General features: G+C 41.8%; 2 pseudogenes across 2 annotated transcripts; both read left to right on the top strand.

The window, feature by feature from the left end:
* Positions 1-4,870: 4,870 nt before the first annotated feature.
* LOC143545512 (autophagy-related protein 18c-like) lies at positions 4,871-9,941 on the top strand (annotated as a pseudogene). The gene is made up of 5 exons (XR_013137441.1): positions 4,871-5,300; positions 6,369-7,169; positions 8,168-8,429; positions 9,400-9,523; positions 9,604-9,941. The product of XR_013137441.1 is annotated as an autophagy-related protein 18c-like (transcript).
* Positions 9,942-10,662: 721 nt separating this feature from the next.
* LOC143545487 (uncharacterized) lies at positions 10,663-21,357 on the top strand (annotated as a pseudogene). Its single transcript, XR_013137432.1, has 5 exons — positions 10,663-11,009; positions 11,088-11,288; positions 11,371-11,627; positions 11,757-11,900; positions 21,259-21,357. The product of XR_013137432.1 is annotated as an uncharacterized LOC143545487 (transcript).
* Positions 21,358-22,208: the final 851 nt, after the last annotated feature.

Here is a 22,208-nt window from a genome sequence, read left to right as displayed (position 1 = left end):
ATCACTTCTTAAAGCTTTAACCTTTAACGAATGCTCTAACTCCACTTCCTGTTTAAACTTTTTGAAAATACCCAAAGCATCATTCTTGTTTTTAATAGTATAAACCCACATGTACCTCGTATGATCATCTACAAGGAGCATAAAATACCGGTTTCCTCCTAAAGTAGGAGGTGAGATTCGTCCACATAAATCGGTGTGAACCAAGTCGAATGGTCTCGTGGCACGGAACATGGTTGTTTTAGGAAACGGGTTTCTACTATGTTTCCCTAGCATACATGCATTGCAAACATGCTCACCATGCAATGTTTGAATATCACCACGTACCATATTTTTAGACTTCATATTAGTTAATGTTTCAAAACTAACATGACCAAGTCTAGCGTGCCATAGCCATCCTTGGTCTTTAACGGAAGCTAAAAGACATACCGGGGTTCCGATTCTGAGGTCGATCTTATAAAGACGGTTTGGATTTCTCGGGACTCTCATTAGCAAGCGATCTCCTTCCTCGTATAACCACAAGTGGTCATTTGCTATCCAAACCTTACACCCTTCTTCGTTTAACTGACCGATGCTCAATATGTTGCTACATAAGTCGGGTATGTAATAAACATCATTCATAATCCGCTGCTCACCATTCTTGCAATCGAAAATAATGGAACCTCTCCCTTTAATATCCACTTTGGACCCGTCTCCAAATTTCACCAAACCGCTCACTCGATAATCAATTTGGGCAAAGTGGGCTTCACATCCGGTCATGTGATTAGACGCCCCATTATCTAAATACCAAATTGAATCGCTTACCGAGTCGTTTGCGTAACGGATTGGATGAACCTTCTCTTCGTTTAACATAACCTGATCTTTATCAACTTCAACTGAGGCCATCATAAGATTTGGCGGCTTAGCCTCGGCTTGGTTAAGATTCGCTTCTTGAGTCGGTGGACTCGGACATTCCCACGTAAAGTGGCCCAAAACATTGCAATTATAACACCGAACACCGCTTTTATCTCTACCATGATTTTGATTATTATGATTATTACCTTGATTGCCATCTCTGCCTTGGTTGTTCGTGTTCGGTTGGTTACCGTCTCTTTGGTTATCATTGCTTTGATTAAACCGACCCCTTCCTCTACTCGAACCTCGACCACGGCCTCTTCCACGGCCACGTTGATCATAACCCGAGGAGCCACGACCCCGAGCATAACTTTTTCAGTCATGATTGGTGTCTTTTTTTCCTTGATTATTGTTTTTGGCATACAATAACTTTCCCATCTCGGCCATAGCTTCCTTGCCTTTGATTATCTCTTCAAAAACTTTTAACCTTGCTATACAATCTTCAAACACCATAGTGTTAAGATCGGCCCATTGTTCGATAGTTGCTACAATAGCAATAAAACGGTCTGGAACGCTATCGAGTAATTTTTTTACGAGTTCATGTTCTTCCATCGGACTACCCAAACTATCAAATTGCGAGGCGAATTCCGTTACCTTCCCGGCAAAGTCTTCAACGGATTCCTTTTCTCCCATCTTCAATTGATTAAAATCTCGCTTTAACGAACGTAAGCGAGCTTGTTGCACTCGATCGGCACCGAGAAATCTAACCCGTAGTGATTCCCAAATCTCATGAGCATCACGGGTTCTTGCAACTTGCATCAACACGTTTTCCAGTAAGGCTTGAAAAATAATAGCCCTAGCCACCTTGTTTTTTCTCTCGTCTAGGGCTTCATCGGACACCACCTCCCGTAATCCTTGAGCATCAAGGATCGATTCCATAATTACAACCCACGTGTTGTAATTTGTTTTTGTCAACTTCGGACACTGCAACGAAGTTGAACTTGGTTCCCTTGCTTGCACAACTTGGTTCGCACCCGCTACCGCGTCTCCCATACTCACCGTCTTCTTTGTTGATTGATCGGAAAACATGAACCGTACTCCTTACGGCTGAATTGTTTCCCGTCAGTCGGATGTGGTTATTCGCCCCACACCGCTCTTTCCCAAAGATCGTAGATCGCCTACGCTCTGATACCAATTATTAGAGAAACAAATTGGATTTAAAAACTCTAATAAAAATTGAGTTGTTACTAAATCTTGATCACGGAATCAGAAACCTTCGATGTCAGTGGACTATGGCTTTTAGTCAACAAGAACCTGTATTGGAGAATGTATCAAATAATAATAAATGGCGTGATGCTTTAATAAATCGGAATGAACAAGAAGAAACGAGAGATGCAGAGATGGTTTTCTTGACTTCAATTTCAACTATCTTTCTCAACTTTTCTTATTATTATTATTATGAAAACAAACTCAAGTATTTATAAACCTAACAATCATAGTTAGACTAGAACTAGGAAACTACTAAAAGATAAACCTAAACTTTCAAATAAATAAAAAAACTTAAATAATATATTTGAATTTAATCTCCTCTTTATCCTCCCCTTGAGATCCACCTAGCCACCCCTCGGTTTTATCTTTAACGAATCAGGATTAAGTATATCAAAAATGAGATGACAGTACATGATTGACCGGCGCATAAGTAGTACTCATGAGACTTAAACTCATGGAGTTTTCAATTATTCTTTTTTTTATTTTTTGAATAGTTTATAGTTTTATCATCACGAGACATAAACTCTAGCTATTTAATACAAAACCGTTATACCGAAGACCCTTTATATTATCTAGAATCGACTTTTTTGTTTTTGTTATAGGTTGAATATAAAGAGTGCCATTAATAAATGAAAATTTTGACGTGTCACTCTTTATATTAGTTTTGTACACGTCCTTTTATTGCTAACAATAATAGTTTTGTTACATGAAGGCATTATTATTGTTTATTAATTTTTGGATGGCCATATGTAGGCATTGTGGTAGTTTTTGACCACATTGTGATAACTTAATTCCATAATTGTTTCATGACAGTTTAATGTCAAAGTTTCATGGTTGGTGATTATATTCTTATGTTTATTTGTTTGCATGTGTCTATGAGTAGAAATGTATAACATGGGTTAAATACCAAATTGGTTCGGGTTAAAAACCAGTCCGACTTGGTAAACGCACAGTCATAACCGGTTTGGAAAAACCAGTTCGGGTTTCAAACCAGTATGGTTGTAAGAGTGTTCAGCCCAATCAAACCACTGGTTTGGGAACAAAAAAGTCATGTGTGTGGCATGTTTTATAAATTGGGTCGGGTCTAAACCCGTTTGAGGGAACAATATTAAGAACCGGTCACGTCTCAGAAGATTGGGTCTTGAACTGAGCCGGTTTAGGCTAAACCGGCTTGAGCTGCGACCAGGTTCATCGGTCACAAACCGGTTTTTTTACATGTCTATTTATGAGCCGGAGTTGAAGTTGGACATTGAAGCAGGCTTTGGGCTGAATGTTTGGAAGCTAGTTGTTGTTATTGGGCTTAGGATGGGTTATAATGCCCATGCCCCATGGAGTATGGACTATCGGGGTGTGTTATTTTGAGTATATAAATGAAGTTTGTGAATGTTATTGATATCACTTCACATATTCACTTTTCTTCTAACTTAGTTTCAACTTGAGAGAGTTTGTTGAATTTTAGGGTTTTGATTTTTTGTGTTGTTAAACTGTTTAGTTCAGTATGATTGAATGTTCAAGTGATTCATATAACTGTGTTGATGATCTGATTATGTATTTAATAACATTGCTCATCCGTTGATTTGTAATTGATTTTGATTTAATGAAATTTGAGTTTTATCTGTCTTTTATTACCACCTTGACAATGCGTAGTCTTAGCTTGAACTTATTCCCCTCGTCACATACCGTAATGATGCATTTCACATGGATAAACTCGGTCTAACAATTCTTATAGTTCTTCTAAATTGTTAAGGTTACATTTTATGTAATATTATAGAAATTGGTACGGGTTAGAAATCATGTTTACGATAGATTTCTTTTATGTTACAATAATGACGTCACAACTCACAACCTTATTAAATCACTAGACTATTATGACTAGGTTCATTGCAAAAAAATTTCATTTGGACTCACATTATTCTTATGTATCTCAATGTTCATTGTTGAAACAGTGATCGTTGGATGACTAGAAAAGTCGTCGTAACTTGACCTTGCTAAGAAACCGACGCCGCTTACCTCGCCACTTGATGAGGGGTTGCCTCGTAACCAAGCTTGGAGATGAGAATAAATACGTGTATTGCCGGTAATAGTGTAGAGTGACGATTAGTAATTTTGTTCAGTAATAGTTATAGTTAGAGTTGTTGAAAAAAACCCGAACCTGAAAAAAAAACCAGGGTTTTTTATACCCGGACTTTTAATATCCGAACCCGATCCTACCCGTATGGTGTGGACACAGTATGCAGTTCAATACCAAAACCCGTACCCGAAATTAAAAAATGCCCAATCTATACACGAAAAATATTAAAAATACCCAAGTTATACACAAAATTAAAAATACAGTATGCAACCACTTAAAAAACCTTATATATACAAGAAAAATACCTGAAAATAAAACTCCCGAAAATAGCGTATTCAAATACCCGGTTTTATATTTGACATGAATATGACCAATACATAATTTTCCAATATCTATTTATACCCGAACCTTGTTTCATACTGGTTTCATACTCAGAATCAGATATTAAAAAACTCAATTTATAAGTTATAACCATGACGCCAAAAAGTAAACTATAGAAAATAGAAAATGTAAAAAAAGAAAGTTATATTATAAGAAAGTCAAACCATAGATAAATAATAATAATAATAATAATAATAATAATAATAATAAGTTTTAGTCGATTATTTTGTGACCACTAGACCTGGCATCTGAACGTAAAACAAACTTCTAATTAATACTCAGTCTCGTCTTCGTCTTCGTCTTCGTCTTCGTCTTCAATCTTCATTCATCCTCCAATCACGATTTCATCGCATCGCTTCACACACACAGCAATAATTAAACTCTTCTTCGGATACTCCAATTCAATCTCATCGGATCCGATCTCATATCCATTTCACTCTTACACGTCAACAATCACTCGTTATTCATTTCTTCAACAAACCTAATTAATCCACAGTTACGCTCCATTTCATCGCTATATACTATCGGATCGTAATCTCAACTCGATTAACTTCCGATTCAAGGTGAATTAGGTACAATTGCGTCGGATTTTGTTTTCTAGGGTTTTTAATTTGTTTGACGTGTTTCGGATTCATCATACGCTTTGCTTCAGTTTCACGTTACCGATTACGGAATGTGGAATTTGCAGGATTACGGAGACCGTGTTGGTTTACAGGATTAAGCGATCCAGTGATTCTTCAATGATTTCGTGAGTTTTTTTTTTTTTTTACTTTAGGATTATGATTGGAAGCCTTAGGTACATAATAATTGCCTGATTTGAATGATTATAGCTGTAAGTTTTTTTTTCTCTTTTTCGCTATGTGATCCGTTCGTTGTTTGCCTGCTGGTTTTAGTTTCTGGAAATCAGGCTATGTGAACACTTTATACGGCTTTCAATTTGATAGATAAGAGTTTAGGAATTGCCCTAGTTAATCCTTGCATTTGTGGTTTTGTTTTACCCCCATAAAATTATCATTTTCTGAAGGATAGAATATGATTTTAAATATGATAGATGAGAATTCTTGAGTAATTATTGTTAACTTGCTATTAACGAAGTCTTCTGCGTAAAGAAGTAAGTGTTTGATTGAATGCCATTGCTTGAAAGTTCACGAAATTACAAAAAGAGGTTCAATTATTATAATGCAACCAAATGTGTTAATGACATGACAACATCAGATGTGCATTGTAATAGCTATGATGGGTTTAGTGGATATAAACGTTTCATCTGGTTAACTGTATAGTATGTACAATATTCCAGTTACTTCTTTTATAACCCTAGCTGGCTGCAATGTTCTTCCTAGTGTTGGTAGATAGAAAATAATGAATGCTTACTCAGCGAGAGATACATAGAGTTCTTGTTATATATGTGTATTGTAAGATTTGTCACAAAATTATCTTTAATAAGTAGATAGAAAACAATATAGTGCCACACATTTCGCTGGTTGCAATATGTTTCGTAAGTAAGTTTTAGGTTCTCAATATTATATTATTATACACGTATTGTCGAATTTTACGCATCTATGTCATGAAATCAGCAATCTTTCAAAATGTAGAAACTTGAGAATCATGCTTGACACAACTTGTAGCATGCATTTCAACTATCTCATCTTTGTAACTGAATATTTTACATGATCCTTTAGCTTTTATCTGATATCTATTTGCAGCCTTCCTTTGTTATTTCAACTTGTTCAACTCTTGAAAAGTTGGAACTGAGGGTCTATATTTATCATGCCATATGTGTAACGTAAATGGACTGTGTTTATTGAACATTTTACAGCTATAGGTTGCCTGAATGACTGTTCTTTCTTCATTCTTGCCCTATGAATTTGGCTGTTTCAAGTTTTAACATCACAATGATTTGAACAACCACATCTTGCAGCATTTGAGCTTCCAATGGATGCTATTTATGATCCTTCCAGCAATTCAAACGCAGATTGACGGGACCGAAGTAAACTTGTTATCAGTATCATGGAACCAAGATTATGGCTGTTTTGCAGCTGGTACAAACCACGGTTTTCGTATATACAACTGTGATCCGTTTAAAGAAACCTTCAGGCGTGATTTAAAAAGTGGAGGATTTGGGATTATTGAAATGCTTTTCAGAAGCAACATTTTAGCTTTCGTTGGTGGTAAATCCAACACACAGTACCCTCCAAATAAAGTTATTATTTGGGATGATCATCAGAGTCGTTGCATTGGTGAATTTTCATTTAGGTCAGAAGTTAGGGCGGTTAAATTAAGACGTGACCAGATTGTTGTTGTTCTTGAACATAAGATATATGTTTATAACTTTATGGATCTAAAGCTTCTCCATCAGATAGAAACTCTAGCAAATCCTAGAGGGCTTTGTTGTTTATCACACCAGGTGAATACATCCGTATTAGCTTGCCCAGGTTTAAGAAGAGGTCAAGTTAGGGTTGAACATTTTGGACTGAATATGACAAAGTTGATCAATGCTCATGATTCTAGGATTGCATGTTTGACCATGACTATGGATGGACTTCTTCTTGCTACTGCCAGCACAAAGGGCACCTTGATTAGAATCTTTAACACAATGGATGGGACTCGATTACAAGAGGTATTCTATGTTTTGAAATTTGAAATATTTGTCTCAATACATGTAAATTTTGGAGGCGAAAAATTTGACCCATTCGCCATTTGTAAATGGGTCGGTTTGGGTTATGTTTCATCTAATGTAGGTCAAATGGGTTGAATGAGTCAAGTAAATTGAAAATCCCGCATCGAGTATTTTTAAATGAATAGTTAGATTTTTACCGTAATAAAGAGTTTTTGTAATCATATTTAACATACAATTATTCATAGAAAATTCAACAAGACTGAACAATAAAGTGCTTGTGGGTCCACATAATCCTACGCAAACCAAAAAAAACACACACATTTTTTAACCAGTTACCCAACCTGCTATTTTTTTTCACCTCTATTTGATTGAAAAGATCTTATATTAGACAACTTTTGGACAAATGAAGGTAGAAAAAGAGTGTTGAAAAATTGACAAAAGATTGGAGGTCATCTAATAATTAGGGGTGTAAACAAGCCGGGCATGAGAGGCCCGTTTAACTTATGAGAGCTTGAGCCTGGCTGGTTTAGTATTTATTAAATAATGTATATGCATTTATAATTATATTTTGCATATGTGTTATTTAGGATTTTTATATATAACATGACATATATTTTGTAGAATTATTATTATCATAATTTTATATGTAATAATAACTATTATAAAATTATAAATTATAAAATATGTATTTAATATATTAAATGAAAATTATATAAATAATCGGCTTGTTTATTCTCGCGAGCCAGCTCAAGCTCGATAAGTGAAGCTCGGGCTCAGTCTCGTTTATTAAACAACCTTTTTTTATGCTCGAGTTCATTTAAGCTCGCCTCGAGTCAAGCTTTTAGCGATCCAATCTCGAGTAGCTTTAGAGCGGCTTGGCACGTTTACACCCTACTCAATACTCATAACAAACAACTTGGAACAAGTGAAGACATGAAGAAACACCAATAAAACATTACATCAAATATATTTATATCTGTAACTATATGCGGTTATAGGTACGCAGAGGAGTGGACAGAGCTGATATTTATGGTATTGCCCTTTCTCCTAACGTTCAGTGGTTGGCTGTGTCAAGTGATAAAGGTACTGTGCATATATTTAGCCTCAGAGTGCGGGTGGTTAGTGAGGATCCATCAACTCAATCTACAGTTAGTCATTCTCCGTCATTATTACAACAGAATTCTTCATCTTCTCTTGATGTCCTAATTTCACCAAGTGCTGTGGGTCCCAATCCTGGTTCTTCACTGTCTTTCATGAAAGGTAATACAAAGAATTCTGAAATTGTATTGAGAGTTTTTGACTTTATGTTTGTAGGTAATACATATGCCACACAAGTGTTATCGTTTAAAAGTTATTACTTAAGGCTACAGAACTATTAATTTTAGTAGTCATCAAAGTATCAAGTTAGGGGATAGGGACAAAATGCCCCTTAGTTTTAGCTTCATAGTTGTAAACATAACAAAAATGACCCTGACCTACTCGAAAGAATAAATTCTAGATGGATGGTCAAAACATATTTGAGTAGATTAAAATGTATTTTTGTAATTTTACAACTCTACATAAGACACGTTTTAAATTTAGAGGCATTTAATTGTTTGTATTGAATCAATACACATTATATATATGTATATAATGTCAATTAACTTAATTGTCCACAAACATCAATACTATTGATGTTTGTGGACAATTAAGTTAATTGACATTATATACATATATATTTATCTATTTATTTTATAGTTTTGCATATAAGATAAAATATAATATAGTCATATTTATAATAATTCTACATATAATAGTATTCATTATGTAATACATATTTATTATATTAAATAAAAAAATAGTTTTTGTATATAATAATAGGTTCGTTTATGCACGCGAGCCTAGTCAAGCCACTTATGAAGCTCAAGCTCGTTTAATAAACGAGCATCAGTTTTGACTCAAGACTCGGGCTCGTTTAAACTCAGCTCAATTTGAAGATTTTAGCGAGCCAGTCTCGACTAGCTTAGAAGCGGCTCTGCTCGTTTATAACTCTACTAATTATCACAAGATTTTTGGACACAAGTGTTCCTAGTCAACCCAACATTTGACCCTTCTCAAAAATAATCTTTCCACCTGTAGTATTAACCATATTTGGAGCACGAGAAGATTGTTTCTTTAAGAAAATTTATAATTATTGGTTAAAACTAATATTGTGGCTTTACATACTGTCATATTCTTGTGATCTGTGTAGGCATGTTGCCAAAATACTTTAGTTCAGAATGGTCATTTGCTCGGTTTCACTTGCTTGAAAGCAGCCAGTACATGTCCGCATTTGGATCACAAAACACAGTGATTATTGTGGGCATGAATGGAAGGTACACATCATCACTAGTTGAAAAAAGTTTGCATATTCTTTTTTGACATCTAATAAAATAATAATCTGTGAAATAATCAGTTTCTACAGGTGCGCATTTGATCCTGTGAACGAGGAGAGATGATACAACACGAGTATGTACGTTTCCTGAAAACGGAACTCAAATCTGGATAAACACTGCATAGTTTTGCAAGAATTCTGAATTCTAATTTCCCTAAAATGTGAATATTACCAACTTGCATTTGTCTAAATAAGGACTCTGAGCTTCCAACTTGTTATCTATTGGCTTTCATTTTACATGAATCTTTAAAAAAAAGTAATATAGTAATAATATAAAAGGCAGTGGGCCAACCATGTCATATGTTTTGTGGTGGTTGGGAGTGACAGATGTGCAGCTAGTTATTATAATTGTGATGGTGTAATTTTTCAGTAACATTTGTATATCTATCTATGGTAATTCAGTCTATGAATAAGCGTCTATCTCTCGAGGAGCCAAAGAAAAAAGTCATAATAACCTATGCGGCAATGCGGTGTATATACTGCATGGCTTTACAGCGATTCATTTACATGTAGACCTAATATGGACCTAAGCAGTGGCGGATCCAGAAATTTTTTTTAGGTGGTTCCCTCTTAATTTATAAGGTGGTTCCTCTAGTATCTTCTATATATCCGTACACTATTATTTCGAAACTCGGGTGGTTCCGAGGAACCACCCTTTTCTTCATTAGATCCGCCAATGGACCTAAGATGTCACGTGGATCAATGAACTTTCTGTGCGAGCACCGACATTGGTTTTTAGTATTAAGTATAATTATAACGGGTGTGAATTATAGAGTCACGTAACCAATTCATATACACATGTATATAATTTTAATATATTTTAATGAGGTTTGTGGAGGTTTGGTGCCGTAAGAAAAACGAGTCTTTTTTAGAAAATTATAGAATTTGATATTGACACGTGTTTGTATAGGTTTGCCATTGTGAATGATCTATCAATGTGTTGTGGTCCTAGTTTTAGTTTGGCGCCACTAATTCACGTGGAGTTTAATATTGACTTAGACATTTGTGACAGTTGAAAGTTCTATATAACTAGCATTGCCTCCAAAAACACATTACATAACAATAATAATAATCGGAAAAATGGAAGCTTTGGTGTGTAGGAAGCTCGGAGATCCAACAACACCACTGGATTCATCACAAACCACCGCGTTAAGCCTCTCAACATCTCACCACATCCCCACACTCACTTCCCCAACTTCAGTCAGAGTCCGAATTAAATCGACCAGCTTGAATTACCTCAGCTACCTTCAAGTTCTCGGTAACTATCAGGAAAAACCCGCTCTACCTTTCGTTCCGGGATCTGATTACTCCGGTGTCGTCGAATCTGTTGGCACTAAAGTCACAAAATTCAAAGTTGGTGATCGTGTTTGCTCCGTCGCAGCTGCTGGTTCTTTTGCTCAGTTTATTGTTGTTGACGAGAAGGATTTGTGAGTCGTTTTTGTTTTGAATTGTTAGGTTTGATTTTGTGTTATGTGTTTTGAGTTTGATTGAGAGATTGATTGAAGGTATGGAGTTCCTGAGGGGTGTGATCTGGTGGCTGCGGCTGCACTTCCGATTGCGTATGGAACGTCTTACGTGGCATTGATTCATAGAGCTAATATTAAGCCTGGTCAGGTATTGTTAGTTCTTGGTGCAGCAGGAGGTACTGGTTTTTCTGCTGTTCAAATTGGCAAAATTTGTGGTGCAATAGTCATTGCTGTAGCTAGGTGTGTGCTTCTTCCATGTGAAATTACTATACTACCCCTAGTTTTCGAAACATTTGTACGTTGACTTTGTTTGACTTCTCAGAGGAAATGAGAAAGTAGAGCTTTTGAAGTCAGTGAGTGTCGACCATGTTATTGACTCGAGCAAAGAGTGTTATTGAAAGCGCAATGGCGTTTTTGAAAACAAGAAAGCTGAAAGGAGTTGATGTTTTATATGATCCGGTTGGAGGCTCGCTTACGAAAGAAAGCTTGAAGTTGTTGACTTGGTCAGCGCAAATTTTGGTTATAGGGTTCGCGAGTGGTGTGGTTCCTGTTATTCCTGCTAATATTGCTCTTGTTAAGGTAAATTAACTGCTTGATTTTCACCTTTGGTAATATAAGTTTTGTTGTATCGAGTATGAAATCGATTATTCTTTAGTTTCCTGAAGAACTCGAAACAAAATGGGACCCACAAAGTTGTTTTTGATTCAGAATTGGACGATTCATGGAATGTATTGGGGGAGTTATCCGGTGATTGATCAATGTTTACACGCAGACACCATAAACCGGCTGTTATCTTGGTTGGCAAGAGGCTTAATTACCATCAACATTTCTCGTTCATACAAACTCCAAGAGGTATGTATGACCAGTTCAGTATTTAACACGCTAATTATTTATAAAATTTAACGAAAAAAGTGGAACACAAAAGGTGTTTGAAGAAACACTAACCGGACCCCGGACAGATTACTAGTAACCTGGGGGTTGGGTAGCTGTTTCCCACGAGGGGTTAGACCCTTGGAAGATGGTTCTTCTGATAACCTGCAAAACAGACACCGTGAGCTCGTCACTGAGAAGGGGGGGGGTTCCTCCTTGTGACCACCCTCCGGCGTGAGAATCAGACTAGATTGCTCTTTAAATATAAAAGTATATTAAGAGATTGCTAGAGCAGATATCAGGTATATTATGATGATAATATGATAATGTAATGTGTTTAGATGATCATACCATTTGGGGTATTTATAGCCGAAGGTAGGTTTCCAAGGAGGTATGGCCGGCTGCTACAGTGTTCCTGTTCATCAACAGTAGCCTACGCACGTGCCCTGCTGGTAGTTGGTGGGTAGGCAGCGGCTAATAGTGACCAGGCCTGCTGCGTACTATTCCCTTTCCACCAACTGCCGGCTATGCACGTGGTATGACAGTAGTTGGTGAGTAGGCAGCGGCTAATAGTGATACAGTACAGGAGCATGCTGCTCGCCATACTGTATCAGTGAGCTGTCGTATCTCTGATCAGATCTTTCGCCCATACCTCGTCAGGTACAGTAAAAGGTCCTTCAGTATACAGACTGGCTTATTTGGGCGGGAGTATTCCCCCTCCCGCCTCTGTGCGGGATTGCTCCCGGCTTTGCTCATTCCTTCAGGTGACACTGTGATCGAGAGCTAAGTACCTAGTGCGTGTAGCCATGCTGCGCGGGTGGCCTTCCCTCATGGCTTGTATCCGAGGCTGCGGGAACAGGCGGAGTCCTTCACCATGGGAGGCATTTCCTGCGGGAACAGCTTGCGTACTGCGCGTAAGGACGTCACGTCTCTGAGCATGGTTGGTCCTGCGGATCCAGTTGGTCTTTGCGCAGACGTCCCTGTTTAAGGTGAGTCTTGCGGGACCAACTGGGCTCTGCTGGGACCTACCTCTTCAAGTCCCCCCAGTCCAATGTTCTTCTCATGCGTGTTTAATAAAGTGAGGTGAACTTTTGGACTTGAGCAAAGGGTTTTGAAAAGGGTTTTGTAAGGTTTTCCATGGGGATTCTTTCCGCGGAAGTCCTTGTCACTTGCAGAAATGCCCGAGTTTCCTGCTTGGTCTTTGGGTATGATGCGGGTAGGTCTGTAACCTCCTCGCAAGTCAGGAGCATTGAGTCCCAGTTGTATGGATTTTCCATGAGGTTTTGGTAGTTTTGAACATAGTGATCAATTATGTTAAGACCACCAATTCCATCCTGGAGCTTCAAACAACGTAGTTCTCGACGTTCCCGCTATGCGGGGATGTTATTTCCGTTTCCGCAAGCATTGCCCAGAAGATCCTTCTTGGTTTCAATTCCCAGCGGAGCGCTAGGTATGTGAAGGGTTTTGCCTTGACACTGTACCTGCGCTCGTCTTACGGTTACTTTACTTCCAAGGTATTCCTGGCGTCAATTCCCTGCGGGTGCTAGGTATGTGAAGGGTTTTGCCTTTACACTGTACCCGCACCCGTCTTATAGTTACTTGGTTGCCGAGGAATACTTGGCTTCAATTCCCTGCGGGTGCTAGGTATGTGAAGGGTTTTGCCTTAACACTGTACCCGCATCCGTCTTACGGTTACTTGTTTGCCAAGGTTTATTTGGCTTCAATTCCCTGCGGGTGCTAGGTATGTGAAGGGTTTTGCCTTTACACTGTACCCGCATCCGTCTTACGGTTACTTGTTTGCCAAGGTTTATTTGGCTTCAATTCCCTGCGGGTGCTAGGTATGTGAAGGGTTTTGCCTTTACACTGTACCCGCATCCGTCTTACGGTTACTTGTTTGCCAAGGGGTAAGGGGTATTTTCCCGCTTACTTTTTAATATTTTCAAATTTTTTGAATTTTGAAATTCGAAGAGTTGGTGAAAAGATAAGAACAGTCCAAACCTCTGAAACGTCGTGCGACGGTTTCTTCTGACTGTGTCAGGACGTGCAGGAAGTTATGGTGACGTGACAGAACATTGTCATTCCAGACGCTTTTCCTGGCGCGTGGGCACGATTTTTCGGGCGCGTGGCCGCGAAATTACTGGCACACGTCCTGTCAACAGCTGTTGCCAGCCTGCTTTTTGCCACGTGTCATAGTTTCAGTGCACCTTCGATTTCTCTCTCCTCCGCATTAAATTCACCGCATTAATTGCGATTAGTATATAAAGGGGGAGAGGCCTCTTTGTAATCCACACTTTCACCTCTCTTCTTCTTCTTCTTAGTGATTTCCGGCAAATACTCCCCTTTTTCAGGCAAGCATTTTCCCGAAATCACTCTTCTTTCTGCAAAAATGTCTTCTCATGATGCTGAAGCTGTAGCCGACGATAGGAGTACTGCTGGCGAGTGCCAGTGTGCTCTACCTGTCGATCAGTACCAGTACATCGTCAGGAAGTTCATGCTCGAGTCTCTCGAGCCTGAGTTTCCTGAATCCCACCAGACTGTGTACGATGCCCCCAGTGGCAAGATCGGGGTATATGCTGCATTCTTTGTTTATGGGAACCTTAGGTTCCCATTGACAAAGTTTGTGTACCGTGTCCTGGAGAGGCACGGGGTGCACCTGACCGAGGTGCATCCGATGGCGATTGCCAAGGTCCGGCACTTCGAGTGGGTGTGTCGGATTCTGGGTATTGAGCCCTACGTGGACCGCCTGATGACCTTTTATACTTGGAGGTGCGTCCAGGGGTGGTACACCCTGACAACCCGTATTAAGGGTTTGAAGATCTGCGTGACCGAGCGCAGTCTCCGATCGTGGAAGCGGGAGTTCTTCTACATCTCTGCCCGCGCCATCCCCATTGCTATGAAGTTCAAGAAGGGTCAAGCGCTTCCGAGCCTTCACGCTTCCAGCTACCAGGAGGCGGAATGGTTCGCGAAGATATCCCGGGTCCAATCTCCGGTTTACCGGTTTGCGGAGTCCGGGATGGTGCTGCTGGGGATGAGCCGGGTATGGAAGGATGCGTCCCGGTTTCCCATCCTTCTTGAATACGGTTTGAACTCTATTCCTTATGGTATGTCTTGTCTTTCTTGCTGATATTAGTTAATTTTCTAACTGTTTCTTTTTCTTTCAGAGGGGAATAATTTGGAGTCGCTCCTGTTCCCGCGGGAAGCTGACAGTCCCGTGCGGGTGGGCACTCGTGCTCTGGACGACAATGAGTTGCCCATCCTGGAGCAAACGGCGGATAGGTTTGTGGAGGTCTATCCGCCGGGCCAAGAGATCCTGAGCCACCGGCGGCCAGGTAAGGAGATATTCTATCCTGAACCCCTCAATGCTGTACCCGTTGCAGGAAATCCTTACATCCTGTCTTCTTCTGAGGAATCCGCAGATGGTCCTCCCCTTGTGCGGAAGAAGAAGGCTGCTGCCGGCGTGAAGGGGAAGGAGAAGGCCTCCACAGCTGATCCAGTGGTTCTCTCTGACTCGGAGTCAGATAGTGAAGAGGTGGCGGGGAAGCCCGGTGGTGAGGAGACCACTGCTCCGGAGGCTACGACCGTTACCTCCGGAGAACCAACGAAGACGACGGTGACCGGTACCAAGAGGCCGGCTCCATCGGGTTCCTCCCCGCCCGTCCGTACGTTCAGGGTCAAGAAAACCCGTAAGTACAATCATAATGTCTGCAGATTTATCATTATAAATTTATCTAACACTTTCTTCTTTGTGCAGGCGTGGGTGTTGACGCATTCCGGGGTGAAGCGCAGGGGAGTATCCCCCCGCCAATGACGGTAGGCTCGGTCAGCCTTCCTGAGGCGTCGACCCAGGCGCCTGTGCCTGCATCCGCTGGTCCAGTTGCTCATTCCTTTGAGCCAACTGTTCCGGCAGAGATGACGTCAGCGCCGGCTGTGAGTGCGATTTTTACAGCATCCTTCACAGAGCCGGCGGTTACTGCTGCTGCTTACAAGGCGGCGACCACGGCGGCGACCACAACGGCGACCACGGCGGCTGCCGCCATGCCCGCGCCACCGGCACCGATGGCCGGACCATCAGGTACGCGCAGGGCTTCCCGCCGATTTTTGCCACCTTCCCGTCAGCCTGACCTGTTGGATGGATTTCCTTTAGGTTCAGGTGATGGGTTTGGCGGCTATCGGCCTGTCATTGACCCTACAGGTGCGTAGGGTTCCTTTCTTTTTCCCTTATGTTTTTTATCATCTTTTCCTTACTGCTTTTGTTTCTTTTGCAGTGTCGGATTCCAATGAAGTGTATGTTCCTCGATGGAACATACGCCGAGGAACAACCCTTCGCACACCTGTGGAGTGCGTGGACTGGGCTCGCCACGCTGCTCCTCCGGGTGCGTTGGGGGAAGCCATGGTTAGCTACCAGGAGGGTAGGCTAACTAATGAGCTTCGGGTTCTCCAGGCCCGGATGCAGCCGCGCGTCGAGCTGCTTTGTCGTGAAAACGACAAGTTGAAAGCAGCTCGCGCCAAGGACATATCTGAGGCGCGTGCTCTTCGGGAGGAGAACCAACAGCTGGCGGCAGCTGCCGCCGACAAGGAGAAGGCCTTCAAGGCCCTCGAGGTTGAAGTTCAGGCGCGACTCGAGGCCCGCTCCAAGGCTGCCCAAGCTGTGAATGAACAGCTTCGGCTGGCCAGGGAGACTGCGCGAAACGCAACCGAGAGGGCTGCCAAGGCTGAAGCCGTTGCTGAGCCTTTGCGTGTGGAGAATGAGGAGCTCAAGGCCAAATTAGAGGCTCTCCAACGCGCTCATGATGCCTTGGCAATGGAAGATGCCAAGAAACTCCAGGAAATCCTGGACCAGAGGGGGGTGCTTGACCACACCGAGCGGAAACTTAAGGGCGTCGAAGAGGCTGCCGCAAAGGAAGTTTTACTTGCCAACCTTAACAAGAGCGAAGCCGAACGCGCCCATAACGAAGCTCAAGCTGCCCTCCAATGGCTTCTTCGAGAAGCGTTGCCTCAGGTATGTTTAGTTTTATCTTCACGCTTTTCTTTTGTAAGAAAAGGTTCTAATACTTGTATTTTTTCTTTGTAGGTTGTGCGTCGGGTCTTTTCAGAGACCTCTTACGATGATGCTATGACCGCAGCCCTCAACGCTTCTCATGAGGATGGGGAAAAGGCCGGCTTCTTGCTTGGTCTAGGGTTTGTTGAGAAAGGCGTCCCGCCTTCCAACTTCCCTTTGTTCAATGTGGATACCGAAGCCATTTATGACCAAGCATTGAACCAATACGCCGCCTTCCCGCATCCAGTGGTGGAGAAGGTGGACGAAGTAGCTGCTGCTGATGATGGGTTAGCTGTCCTCAAAGCGTTCCTCGAACCACCCCGTTCTTCTGACGGAGCGGGTCCAAGTGGAAGCGTCCCTGAAGCTTGATCCTGAAGATCCCTTCCCATTGCTAAGATAGATTTGTATAGTTTTTTTTTTCTTTTAGGCGGGTAGTTACCCGGCCATTCTTGTAATATATTCTTGAAATATTAATCTTTTTGCGTATAAGATTGTTATTTCCTTCTTTGGGTTCCTTGCTTTATAAACTTATGACTTGCATACTTAGTTTAAATTAGCAATTTTCCAAGTGTTTAGAATAAGAACCTTTGAACGTGGTTGATAGTGGGTTAAAGTTTCGCTTCCTCCTTCGTGATTGTGCGGGTAGAACCGTCACTTGCACTTGGTAGGATGGCTAAACTTTAACTTATATCTGACCTGCGTGTAGGTTTTCCTTTTCGAAATTTCTAAGGCATTAAGATAAGTTGACATTTGAACGTGGTTGATAACAGGAAGTCTTGCTTCCTCTTTCGTGATTGTGCGGGTAGAACCGTCACTTGCACTTAGTAGGATGGCAAAACTTTACCCTTATCTGACCTGCGTTTAGGTTTTTCTTACCTTTTGAGGATAAGTGAACCTTTGAACGTGGTTGATAGGTGTGAAGTTTTGCTTCCTCTTTCGTGATTGTGCGGGTAGAACCGTCACTTGCACTTAGTAGGATGGCAAAACTTTACCCTTATCTGACCTGCGTGTAGGTTTTCCTTATCCTTTTTTAAGAATTTTGTTTTTGAACCGTTCGACGCGCGGTTGTCGATAGGTTTGTTCATTTTCCTTTCATGATTCATGCGGATAGACCGGCACTTTCATTTAATGGGATAATTGAACTCTTCTCCTTCAACTGACTCTGCGTGAAGGTTTGCCACGTTATTGGGTTCGTGCGGGTAAGACCGCCTTCCCACGCAACGACTTCACGTAATGTGAATGCCGTCACCAGTGTTGGATAGTTTAACCGTTCGATGCGCGGTTGTTGATAGGTTATTATTCAGTTTCCTTAATGATTCATGCGGATAGACCGGCACTTTCATTTTTGGGTGCTGAACTTTTTCCCCTTCAACTGACCTGCGTGAAGGTTTGTCACGTTGCTGGGTTCGTGCGGGTAAGACCGCCTTCCCATGCAATGACGACGTAATTATGCGGTGAAAACCGGCATATTAGTTCAGAAAAGTATAAATGTAAAATCATCAGCTTCGGTGTTCTTAAAGAGAATCATTTCCATTAGAAGTGGCTCTTGGCCTTTTCTTTACAAATTGGAATTGATTTACATGCAGACTGTGTAAATGAGCTCCCTTCCATGTTGGGATGGGAGTGCCATCGAGCCGATACGCACCTGGTTCGGGATCTCGTTCTTTACGCAGCATGTAGTCTCGATTTTGAAGCTGGAATTGATTCGTGTTTTCCCCAGCTGGGGTTCTATACGCACTCGCCTGCTCAGCCTTTATTACGCCACGAGGTGCGCGAGCGTCCCATCTCTGACAAATGCTTCGACCATATCTTTTACATCTATGCATTCTTCAGTGTTGTGGCCCTTTGTCTTGTGAAAGTCACAGTATTTGCTCCGATCAGCATCGTGACGATGTCGGATTATTGGAGGCTTTGGCCATGGGAGCTCTTCAGTGGCGAATATCTCAGTGACGCTTTTGGTGAGTGGCGTCCATCTGGAGTTCCGGTGCGACTGTACATTATCCCTTCCGCCCAACCGATGTTGCAAGCCGGATGAGGTGTCAAAGTTTACCCTTGACTGCCAAATGCCTAGCTTTCGTTTTTTATTTAGTCGGGCGGTGAGGACGTTGTCTTCTCTCGTCCTCTGGGTGTAGAGGTTTGTGCTCTGTGGGAGATCTCTACCCAGTTGCTTCTCTGTTTCCGCATAGCGTTTTGCTGCTGTCATGATGCCATCCCATGTGGATGGCATGCCATCTTTACCCGTTAGGGTGCGGATGAGCTCTGGGTCATGTGCGCCCTGGATGAAGGCAGCGCGAACAAGATCTTCGCTGATATTGCCCAAACTTAGCTTCTTTGAGTTGAAGCGAGTGATGAAGTTTGGCAGAGATTCATCTTCCTCTCGTATGCATTTGAGGATTGTCCATTGCTCCTCGGTATACTTTCGTTGCTGGCTGAAGTGTTGGCTAAACTTCTGTTGGAAGTCTGCCCAGTCATAGATGTGGTTGACCGGTAGACGATCGAACCATGCTCTAGCAGCCCCCACCAGCGTCATTTGGAACATGTAACACCACGTGGGTTCCGTCCAATTACTGACGGTTGCCCCCGCTATGAACCTGTTCAAATGATCGTCTGGATCAGATATACCGTCATATGTGCCTATGTTAGGCATTTGTTTGGCACTCTTTGGGGCGATTGCTTCAGCAATGTCCCTTGCAAATTTGGACGTTCCTGCATTTGCAACGTTTGGTCTAAACGTTTTAGAGAAGTCTCGTGGACTTCCACCTGTGCTTTTTGGTTTGAAGGCTTGTCCAAAATGCCTTTTCGGTTGGGATTCCGTTTCCTTACGCTTCCCTTTTGCCCTATGGCGAGGGTTCGCGTCGGAGTCGGATTCCTCCGAGTCATCCTCCCAGTATTCGAATTCGTCGGCCTGTTGCACGGAACGCAAGCGTTCGTCCAACTCAGCCTGGAATTCCTTTTGTCGTGCCTCCGCCCACGCCTTAACTTCATCGAGAGTCTGGCGGGGGAGTCTTCGTTTCTCAAACTGGGTATCGGTGGATCCCAGTAGGCGATCATTTACTGCACTTGCCCCAGCTTTGGTAAGTGGGGTAGTGTTCGTAAAATTTACTTCACTTGCCCCGGCTCCGGTAGTCGGGGTAGTGTTCGTAAAAGCTGTGTTGCCGGTGTTCATCCCAGTAGCTGGGGTTGTGGTTACCGGAATTTCTCTAACCATCTTTGTAGAAGTTTGAAAAAACTGGAGAAAAATAAAGTTCTAGCTTTATGCACGGATGGCGCCAATGAAGAAACACTAACCGGACCCCGGACAGATTACTAGTAACCTGGGGGTTGGGTAGCTGTTTCCCACGAGGGGTTAGACCCTTGGAAGATGGTTCTTCTGATAACCTGCAAAACAGACACCGTGAGCTCGTCACTGAGAAGGGGGGGGGTTCCTCCTTGTGACCACCCTCCGGCGTGAGAATCAGACTAGATTGCTCTTTAAATATAAAAGTATATTAAGAGATTGCTAGAGCAGATATCAGGTATATTATGATGATAATATGATAATGTAATGTGTTTAGATGATCATACCATTTGGGGTATTTATAGCCGAAGGTAGGTTTCCAATGAGGTATGGCCGGCTGCTACAGTGTTCCTGTTCATCAACAGTAGCCTACGCACGTGCCCTGCTGGTAGTTGGTGGGTAGGCAGCGGCTAATAGTGACCAGGCCTGCTGCGTACTATTCCCTTTCCACCAACTGCCGGCTATGCACGTGGTATGACAGTAGTTGGTGAGTAGGCAACGGCTAATAGTGATACAGTACAGGAGCATGCTGCTCGCCATACTGTATCAGTGAGCTGTCGTATCTCTGATCAGATCTTTCGCCCATACCTCGTCAGGTACAGTAAAAGGTCCTTCAGTATACAGACTGGCTTATTTGGGCGGGAGTATTCCCCCTCCCGCCTCTGTGCGGGATTGCTCCCGGCTTTGCTCATTCCTTCAGGTGACACTGTGATCAAGAGCTAAGTACCTAGTGCGTGTAGCCATGCTGCGCGGGTGGCCTTCCCTCATGGCTTGTATCCGAGGCTGCGGGAACAGGCGGAGTCCTTCACCATGGGAGGCATTTCCTGCGGGAACAGCTTGCGTACTGCGCGTAAGGACGTCACGTCTCTGAGCATGGTTGGTCCTGCGGATCCAGTTGGTCTTTGCGCAGACGTCCCTGTTTAAGGTGAGTCTTGCGGGACCAACTGGGCTCTGCTGGGACCTACCTCTTCAGTGTTCTAGTCAGTCAACCAATCAAGTTTGACTTATGTAAATGTTGTTTGCAGGCGCATCTTGCGTTTTTGGATATTAGGGACCGGAAAGTAATTGGGAAGGTGATGATTACTTTTGATGATCCGAAAAGCATAACTTGTTCTAGGCTTTAGACGAGTAAGTCTTGGTGTGTAAAATAGTGGTATATCAGTTAGCCGAGTATGAGGATTATAACATCTCACTCGGGATAGGGCTGACTAATAAAGAGACACTAATCTAATAAAGGCGGAGTTAAACATTTGAAATCAAAATTCAGGTTATTACAAAGATGGGGTCAGTAAGTGAAAAATTACCAAATAATATCATTTAAATGCCAATAATATTTTCTTTTTCATATCAAGTGCTATGGTGTTGCTGTTTACAATATTTATTCATGTCAAAAACATTAATTCTAACCCCGACACGCTTTCTTTTTCTATCTATGTAATCAACACGACCGGTGTAACATGCCAAACGGGTACATTGGTCAAGAAAGGTTGCAATCCAGTTCCAAACGGTTGGTGGATTAATGTAAACAATTTAAACTAAAACATGTCTTAAACACATTGGCGATGAACTTATAATTTATTTAGTTTTAGATAAATTTTTTATTCAAACTTGTAGTTTTGTTATTCAAAAAAACATGATACAAGTATTGATAGTCAGAAAGGAGGATTTGTTGATAATGCGAAACCAGTGTAGGAACATCAAACCCGGAAATGAAATCGTCTCCAAATATGGCTGCACCGGCTGCCAATGCTCCGGCACCTAAACCCATTGCAAACATAAATATAATTATTACCTGTGTTTTTGCTTTCAACTGTCTCACAACTCACAAGTAAATATTATTAAACTCCACGTGATTTTGTTACTGGCGCCAAACAAGGACCACAACACTTGTGGTCTAAGAGCATCCACAACATACTCGTTTCTGAGTGCGTCCGTATGTATAATGTGGAAAGGGATGTACGATGAGGTGAAGTTT

Source organism: Bidens hawaiensis, unplaced genomic scaffold (genome assembly GCF_021521415.1).
Source record: "Bidens hawaiensis isolate Kalapana, Puna unplaced genomic scaffold, B.hawaiensis_p1.1 tig00013978_1, whole genome shotgun sequence".
In the NCBI taxonomy this organism is placed as follows: Eukaryota; Viridiplantae; Streptophyta; class Magnoliopsida; order Asterales; family Asteraceae; genus Bidens; species Bidens hawaiensis.
The sequence above is the reverse complement of the archived record's forward strand: the minus strand, read 5'-3'. Positions and strand labels throughout refer to the sequence as shown.